This window comes from Carcharhinus amblyrhynchos, chromosome 21, assembly GCF_965287045.1.
Source record: "Carcharhinus amblyrhynchos chromosome 21, sCarAmb.v2.hapA, whole genome shotgun sequence".
NCBI classification, from domain to species: Eukaryota; Metazoa; Chordata; class Chondrichthyes; order Carcharhiniformes; family Carcharhinidae; genus Carcharhinus; species Carcharhinus amblyrhynchos.
In genome coordinates this window covers 41,632,947-41,641,199 of record NC_137344.1, presented here as the reverse complement: position 1 = coordinate 41,641,199, position 8,253 = coordinate 41,632,947, and positions in this window count along the sequence as shown.

Genomic DNA, 8,253 nt, shown 5'->3' with positions numbered 1-8,253 from the left:
AGGTGGTCAGGAAGGCAAATGGGATGCTGGCCTTCATAGCGAGGGGGATTAAATATAAAAGTAGGGAGGTCTTGCTGCAACTGTACAGGGCATTGGTGAGGCCGCAGCTGGAGTACTGTGTGCAGTTTTGGTCGCCGCACTTGCGCAAGGATATTTTGGCCTTGGAGGGAGTGCAGCGGAGGTTCACTAGGCTGATACCGGAGTTGAGGGAGCTGAGCTATGAGGAGAGGCTGAGTAGACTGGGCTTTTACTCGTTAGAGGTTAGAAGGATGAGGGAGGGATCTTATTAAGATGTATAAGATGATGAAAGGGATGGATAGGGTAGAGGTGGAGAGGTTCTTCCTGCTCAGAAAGGACAGCAGGACTAGAGGGCACAGCCTCAAGATAAGGGGGGGGGGGCAGTTTAGAACAGAGTTGAGGAGGAACTTCTTCACTCAAAGGGTGGTGAATCTCTGGAATTCTCTGCCCGTTGAGGTAGTGGAGGCTACCTCGCTAAATATATTTAAGAAGCAGGTAGATAGGTTTTTGGTAGGCAAGGGGATTAAGGGTTATGCGGAGAAAGCGGGAAAGTGGAACTGAGCCACTTCAGAACAGCCATGATCTTATTGAATGGTGGGGCAGGCTCGAAGGGCTGGATGGCCTACTCCTGCTCCTATTTCTTATGTTCTTATGTCTGGAGTGAAAGATAGAGGAAGAAAATAAGTTTTCTCTTCGTTTGATAATGTAGTAATTCAGCCAAATGCTAGTGTCTGTTGCGGCCTCATGGGTAATGGCAAAGGTAACAACAAGAATCAGGTATGCTGGGAATTTTAGCCAAGTTATGTTCAACATAAACGCAGATCAGTGAAGGCTGCAGCAAGTCATGACCTGTACTGTGAATGTGACCTGACACTTCCTGTGTTGAGCAAATAAGGATGGTTGTTAGGAGGAATACTATACATCTCAGAGTCATTGATTCCCAATGGTGAGGCTATGTAACTTGCATGCAGCTTTGTTAAAAATATTTGGGAGTTGTTTATGAGTAACTCCATTGGCTCTAATAAAACATTGTGATCAGTTTCTGGTGGTATTATTGGCTGAGTGCCAGAGAACTTTCTGGAAGATTGCATAAAGTTTAGGATTAAAGAAGTATTGAGTCTTTCTTCTCAGTGGAAACTCGAATCATATTCGCAATGTGCCTTTTGAATAAGACAAAAGGAGCCACGCAGAAGATCCACTCACAAGGCAAACCTGGCCAGTTCACTCAGGCAGGTAGTATTTGTTTTCATAGAACACTACAGCACAAACAGGCCCTTCGGCCCACTTTTCAATCAAAACTTACAGTTCAAAAGGTTAAAGTTAAATGAGTTAAAGTTAAGGTTGAAGTTAAATGAAAATAGTTGCGAGTTAAAGTAAATGTTGCAATTAATGTAGATTTATGTTGAATATTGGTACTTAAGGTGTTTACTAAAGAGAAAAGTCTTGTTTAACTGAAATCTGAGTCAACTCTATTCTTCTCTTGTTGGTCACACTAAATGTAAATATTTGGGGGAAAAGGCTTATGTATTCCAATCAGATAATGTCATCACCAACACCCTTTATTGTAAACCAAAGGAAAGACCACTCCCACGGCTTTCAATAAGGTAGTCTTCACCACAGGACCTACAACTCCTGTCCAGGTCATGTTACAGGCTTAAGAGTCCCTGTTGGCTGCTGTTCATTGGGCAAAGCTCTGCTTGCTTCATAAGGCAGCTCCTACACCACAAAGCTCACCCATAGATCAATTAATGATTCTCCGTTGCCTTCATGGATGTCCAAAGTGGAACTTCCGTTGATAATTTCATAATAGTACTTCTCAGATTCTGAAGCAGTCCGTTTCTTACATATGTGGAAATACAAGTGAAAGGGCATTACCATCTCCAACAAAAGACAATCGAACGACTCACCTTTGTTATTCAATAGCATCATCATCATTGAATCCCCACCATCAACTTCCTGACAGTTAGCACTGAGTAGAAACTTAACTGGATCAGCTATTAAGTACTGTGGCAAAAAGAGCAGGTCAGATGCTTGGAAGCCTGCAACAAATAACTCAATTTCTGACTTCCAGAACATGTTCAACATCTACAAATATAAGTCCTGAGTTTAATCAATCACTCCCAACTTGGCTTGAGTGAGTGCAGCTCCAGCATCACTCAAGACGCTTGCCTTCATCTAGGTTAAAACAGCCTGGTGTACCCCATCCACCACCATAAACATGCACTCCTCCCAACACCAGCATACAGTGGCAGCAATGTGCAACATCAAAAAATTCACTTCAGCAACTACCAAGGATCCTTTGATAGCACTTTTCAAGCCTATGACCTCTATCATCTAGGAGATCAAGGACAGCTAACGTATGGGAACACTGCTGCAACTCACCCAACATCCTGACTTGGAACCATATTGCTATTCCTTCACCATCAATGGGTGAAACAACCGAGACTGTCCTTTTTAGATGTGTGGATACACCTACACCACATGAACTGCTGTAGCTCAGGAAGGCAGCTCAACACCACTTTTATCAAGGCAAATTGGGATGGTCAATAAATGCTGACCTTGCCAGTGACTCTCACATTCCATGAAGGAATGAATAAAATCAAAAAGGAAAAACTGACTGGGGGGAAGGGGGTGGAAGCTGAACTGTAAAATGATAAAAGCCATGAAGAAGGCAGTTATCATTTTGTCACTTTATTTTGTTAACCTGGAAACATAAGGCAAAATCCCCATGTGTCATATAAGCACCTGAGGAAATCAGAATAGGCTTACAGAAGTCATGAATGACACAAATATAGAAATCATGAGTGTAATCCTCAATGTAAATTTATTTTCATCATTCATGTGGAATGATTGCTAACCATTTGCACATTTAGTGAGTTAAAGCCCTCTTGTTCAATGCCTTATTGACACTGCCAGGCCATGCGCCAGATCTGCTGGCAGCTTCAATGACCTCCGATCCACCCAACATGGCAATGGTACCTGGTCTCTGCTGATGGAGACCAGCAGTTAGGCCTTTTAATTCTTGCTGATCAGCTTTGTACCCCTTCTGAGTCCAAAGCTGATCGCGCTGGCAAAAGAGGGCCAAGACGATAGCAAACCAATTCGCAACCAGCATAGAGCGGGTAAGATTGCATCCAAATATGCAGAGTGTAACCTAACCCATTACAATCACAACCACCGCTTCTATTATGACAGTAGATACCAGGGCATTCAAATACCTCATTATGGAGTGGCAACATAGTAATTAACAAACGTAAATCAGGCTCCTATAATGGCACTGGGATCCTCATGTAAAACAGACAGTGACTGTACAGTGGTTTCCAAAGAGCACTAAAATCCACAGTGAAATGGAGATGACATTGTGTAGCATTTTTATGGTTAAACAACAAAAAGCCCAATCCCAATAAAGACTTTATGCTCAAAGCTGGTTTCTCAGTTCCCTCTAGGATATGGTTTGACGAACATGTCTGGTTTATGAGAGTCTTGAGTTGATTAGATTAGAGGAGCACATGTTGTTTGCCGTAGTTACTCTTGACTGGGCTTCAACAGAGGTGGAGGATGATAATTTACAGTAACAATGCTACGTTATGGAAGAAGTTGCAAATCGTCAGCAGTGAAGGAAGCACAGAGTGGCTGAGCCCTCACAAATACTGCCCACTTAGAGGCTCAACTTCCTTTATGTTTCAGAGAAGCAGCACTACCGATGGCTTAGGTTGATATTTCAGGTGGACATTACATATTCCCCAGGTTCTGAGATGAAGATCTATTGCTTACTAGACCTCACGTGCGCATATTACCAGTGATACTTGGTCTCTGGTTTGCGGTACAGTCAGCTGCACATAAATACATAAAATATACGATGGATAAATTGTTTGTCAGGGCTGGGAGGTGATGACATTAGTCAGACTGAGTGGGCACTCAGATTAATGTGTCTGGTTGGTTGCCACAGGAGCAAGATGCAATCCACTGCATATACATGGCCACATGAGCAGTCCTGATCCAGCAGGATGTTTGCCAAGCAAAAGGAATTTCATTTCATCAGTCTACAGCTGTTGTACATCCATAAAACAAAGTTCATGCAGGCTTGTCTGAAGGTTACCAGGAGCTGCTTGATACTTTTGTACTGTGGCAAGCCTTCATATTTGGCTTGATCTGAGCTGCAGACAACTTCAAAGAATGGCTAAAATAAATGCAAAATACTGCAGATGCTGGAAATAAAAATCAAAACAGAAGATGCTGGATACACTCAGCAAGTCTGGCAGCATCTGTGCAAAGAGAAACAATTAACACTTAGAGTTCATGTGAGTCGTCTTCAGAGTTAAAGAGAGGAAAAATGTGATGGATCTCATACGGTTAGAGAGAGAGTGGAATGGGTGGAGCAAAAGAGAATGACAGTGATAGGTATGAGCTAGGAGAAATTGCACAAAAATATTTAAGGCACAAGGCAAAGGAAGTGTCAATGGTAGTGTTAGGGACAATAGAAAATGTTGTTAATGGCATAAGGCACAAAGGTAAGATAGCAGTATGTGTTAAAAGGATAACAAAGGTCACCATTCAATGAAACCAAATCTAAAGAGCAAGTGACAGATGATACTGCTTGGGGGCGGGTGCATTGGGACAAAAAAATAGATTTTAAAAAAAGGTCAAGATGGAGGAGAAAGTTAACAATCTAAAGTTGTTGGACTCAATGCTGAGGCCAATAGGCTGTCACTTGCCTAATCAGAAGATGAGATGGTGTTCCTCCAGTTTGTATTGGGACACTGTAGCAGGCCAATGATGGACATATGGGCACATGAGAGTAAGATAGTGAGTTGAAATGGAAAAAGACAGGCAAGTTGGCAACATGCTTGCCGACTGAGTGAAGGCGTTCCACAAAATGGTCACCGTGTCTGCGTTTTGTCTCCCCTGTGTGGAGGAGATTAACTGAAAATGAGTGTCTGGGGCTTTAGACAGTGAGGATGGGGGAGGTGATGTGGGAAGAGCATGAGGTGTTTGGGATGATGGAAGAGTGGACCAGGGTATCTTGGAGATATATTCCCTGTGGAATGGGGGAGGGGAAGAGCTGAAAGAAGATGTACTTTATCATGGCATTATGCTGAAGTTTGTGTAAATAGCAAAGGATGATCTCTTGAATCTGGAAGCTGAGGGGGTGGAAAGTGGGCTTTTCACTTTGTGGAACACCTTCACTCAGTCCACAGGCAGCGCTGAGGACAACTGGGAACACTTCAGGGATGCTGTCCATACATCTGCATTGAAGATGCTCGGGCCCTCTACCTGCAAGCAACATGACTGGCTCGATGAGAGTGATGAGAAGATACAGGCTCTACTTGTTGAAAAGCACCGTCTTCATCAGGCCTGTCAGAATGACCCAACATCAGCTGCCAAGAAAAATGCTTTTACCAGTGCTTGCAGGACAGTCCAGAATAAACTGCGTAAAATGCAGGATGCCTGGCTAAGCGCCAAGGCAGATGAAATACAGGGATACACTGATAGAAATGACTTGAAACGGTACTATGAAGCCCTCAACACTCTCTACGGACCTCAAACTCTCAGGAGTTCCTCCCTCCTGAGTACAGATGGTGCAACTCTCATTACAGAGAGGGCTCAGATCCTGCAGAGATGGCTGACCACTTTGAAGCCATCCTCAACCGACCATCATCTATTAATGATGAGGCAATAGACAGAATTCCCCAGGTTGATATCAACAACGCCATGGATGACCCACCGGTAGTAGCCGAAGTCACGAAAGCTGTCAGCCAACTATCCAGTGGTAAAGCCCCAGGGGCTGATGCCGTACCCACAGAGATCTACAAAGCTGCCAGTCCTGTACTTATCGAGAAGCTCACCGAGTTGTTCGAGTCCTTTTGGAAGCAAGGATCCATTCCTCAGGAACTTAAAGATGCTTCCATCGTACATCTCTACAAAAGGAAGGGTAATCCGCAAGTGTGTAACAACAACCGAGGAATCTCACTGCACTCCATCACAGGAAAATCCCTCGCAAGAGCCCTGCTAAATTGTCTGGTCACTCATCTGGAGCTGGGTCTGCTTTCCAGAGTCTCCGTGTGGCTTCCGCAAAGGTTGCGGGACTATTAACATGATTTTTGCTGCGCACCAACTTCAGGAGAAGTGTCAGGAGCAGAATCACAAGCTTGGTTGACCTCGCCAAAGCCTTCAACACTATAAGCCAACAAGGCCTGTGGAGGATCATGTCAGCTGCCCTCCCAAATTCATTCAGATGATACACCAGTTCCATGATGGCCAGAGTACTGTTCAGCATGATGTTTACTGCCATGATAAATGATGCCTTCCAGGACAGTGTTGCCTGTATCAGCCTCAAGTACAGAGTGGATGGGAAGCTCTTCAACCTGAGGAGACTTCAAGCTATTATTAAAGTGAAGGAGACTATTCTGAGAGACTTCCTCTTTGCGGATGACTGCACCCTGTATGCTGGCTCACAGTCAGAGATGCAAGTCAGTATGGACAAAATTTCCACGGCTTGTGACAACTTTGCACTCTCCATCAACATTAAAAAGACCGAAGTCATGCACCAGCCTACTCCTCATGCACCGTACACAGAACCCATAATCACTAATCAAAGGGCAGAAACTACAGGTAGTGGACTAGTTCACTTATCTTGGCAGCACTCTCCCCCAAGCAGTGACTACTGATACAGAAGTTAACTTCAGAATAGCAAAGGCATGTTCTGCTTTTGGTAGACTGCGCTCCACTGTATGGGAACGTTGAGGAATCAGCCCAGGAACAAACCTGAAGGTCTACAGCATCGTGGTACTCACTACCCTCCTGTATGCCTGTGAAACGTGGACTGTGTTTCAGAGGCATGCAAGACAGCTCAATCATTTCCACATGACTTGTCTTTGCAGAATTTATGCATCAGATGGCAAGACGAAGTACCGGACACTGAAGTTCTCTCTAGAGCAAATCTACCATCAGTCCACACACTGCCGATGACAGTGCAGACCCGGTGGGCAGGTCATGTCATCCGTATGCCAGATGAGCGCATACCCAAGCAGCTCCTTTCTGGGGAACTCTCTGCTGGAAGACGCTCACATGGAGGGCAGAAGAAATGTTTCAACGACACACTCAAGGCCTCCCTGAAGTCACTGGACATAGACACGACCACCTGGAAAACGCTGGCACAAAATTGCCCTACCTGGCGCTGCCTCATTCACAAGGGCTGTCAAGCTTACGAAGAAAGGTGCATTGCTGAAGCATAACTTAAGTGCAAGTGGCGCAAGTCCAGAACCACCAGCGCAACAACTACAGTGCCTACACAAGGCTGTCCATTATGTGCCCAAATTGGCCTGATCAGTCATCTTCAGACACACCACAACCAGCCTCAAAACGACTAATGGTGTCAAGGTCCTCATTGATAATGATGGACGAACAGCATTGAATATAAAAGTAGGGAGGTCTTGCTGCAGCTGTATAGGGCATTGGTGAGGCCGCAGCTGGAGTACTGTGTGCAGTTTTGGGCGCCGCACCTGCGCAAGGATATTTTGGCCCTGGAGGGAGTGCAGAGGAGGTTTACTAGGCTGATACCGGAGTTGAGGGGATTGAGCTATGAGGAGAGGCTGAATAAACTAGGCTTGTACTCGTTAGAGTTTAGAAGAATGAGGGGAGATCTCATTGAGACGTATAAGATGATGAATGGGATGGATAGGATAGAGGTGGAGAGACTCTTCCCGCTCAAAAAAGACAGTAGGACTAGGGGGCACAGCCTCAAGATAAAGGGGAGGCGGTTTAGAACGGAGTTGAGGAGGAACTTCTTCACTCAAAGGGTGGTGAATCTCTGGAATTCTCTGCCCGTTGAAGTGGTGGAGGCTGCCTCGCTAAATATTTTTAAGAAGCGGGTTGATGGGTTTTTGATAAGAGAAGGGATTAAGGGTTATGGGGAGAGGGCGGGAAAGTGGAACTGAGCCACGACAGATCAGCCATGATCTTATTGAATGGCGGGGCAGGCTCGAAGGGCTAGATGGCCTACTCCTGCTCCTATTTCTTATGTTCTTATGTTCTTATGCTGAAGTTAGTGGAAATAGAGAAGGATGGTCTTTTGAATCTGGAAGCTGAGGGGTGGAAAGTGAGGATAAGGGGGATTCTAACATGTTCTGGGAGGGGAAGGGGTGAGGGCAGAGCTGTGGGAGATGGGTCAGATATGGTTGAATTCCATGTTCAACCACAGTTAATGAAAAAGGCAGACTTATCAGAATGTTATTT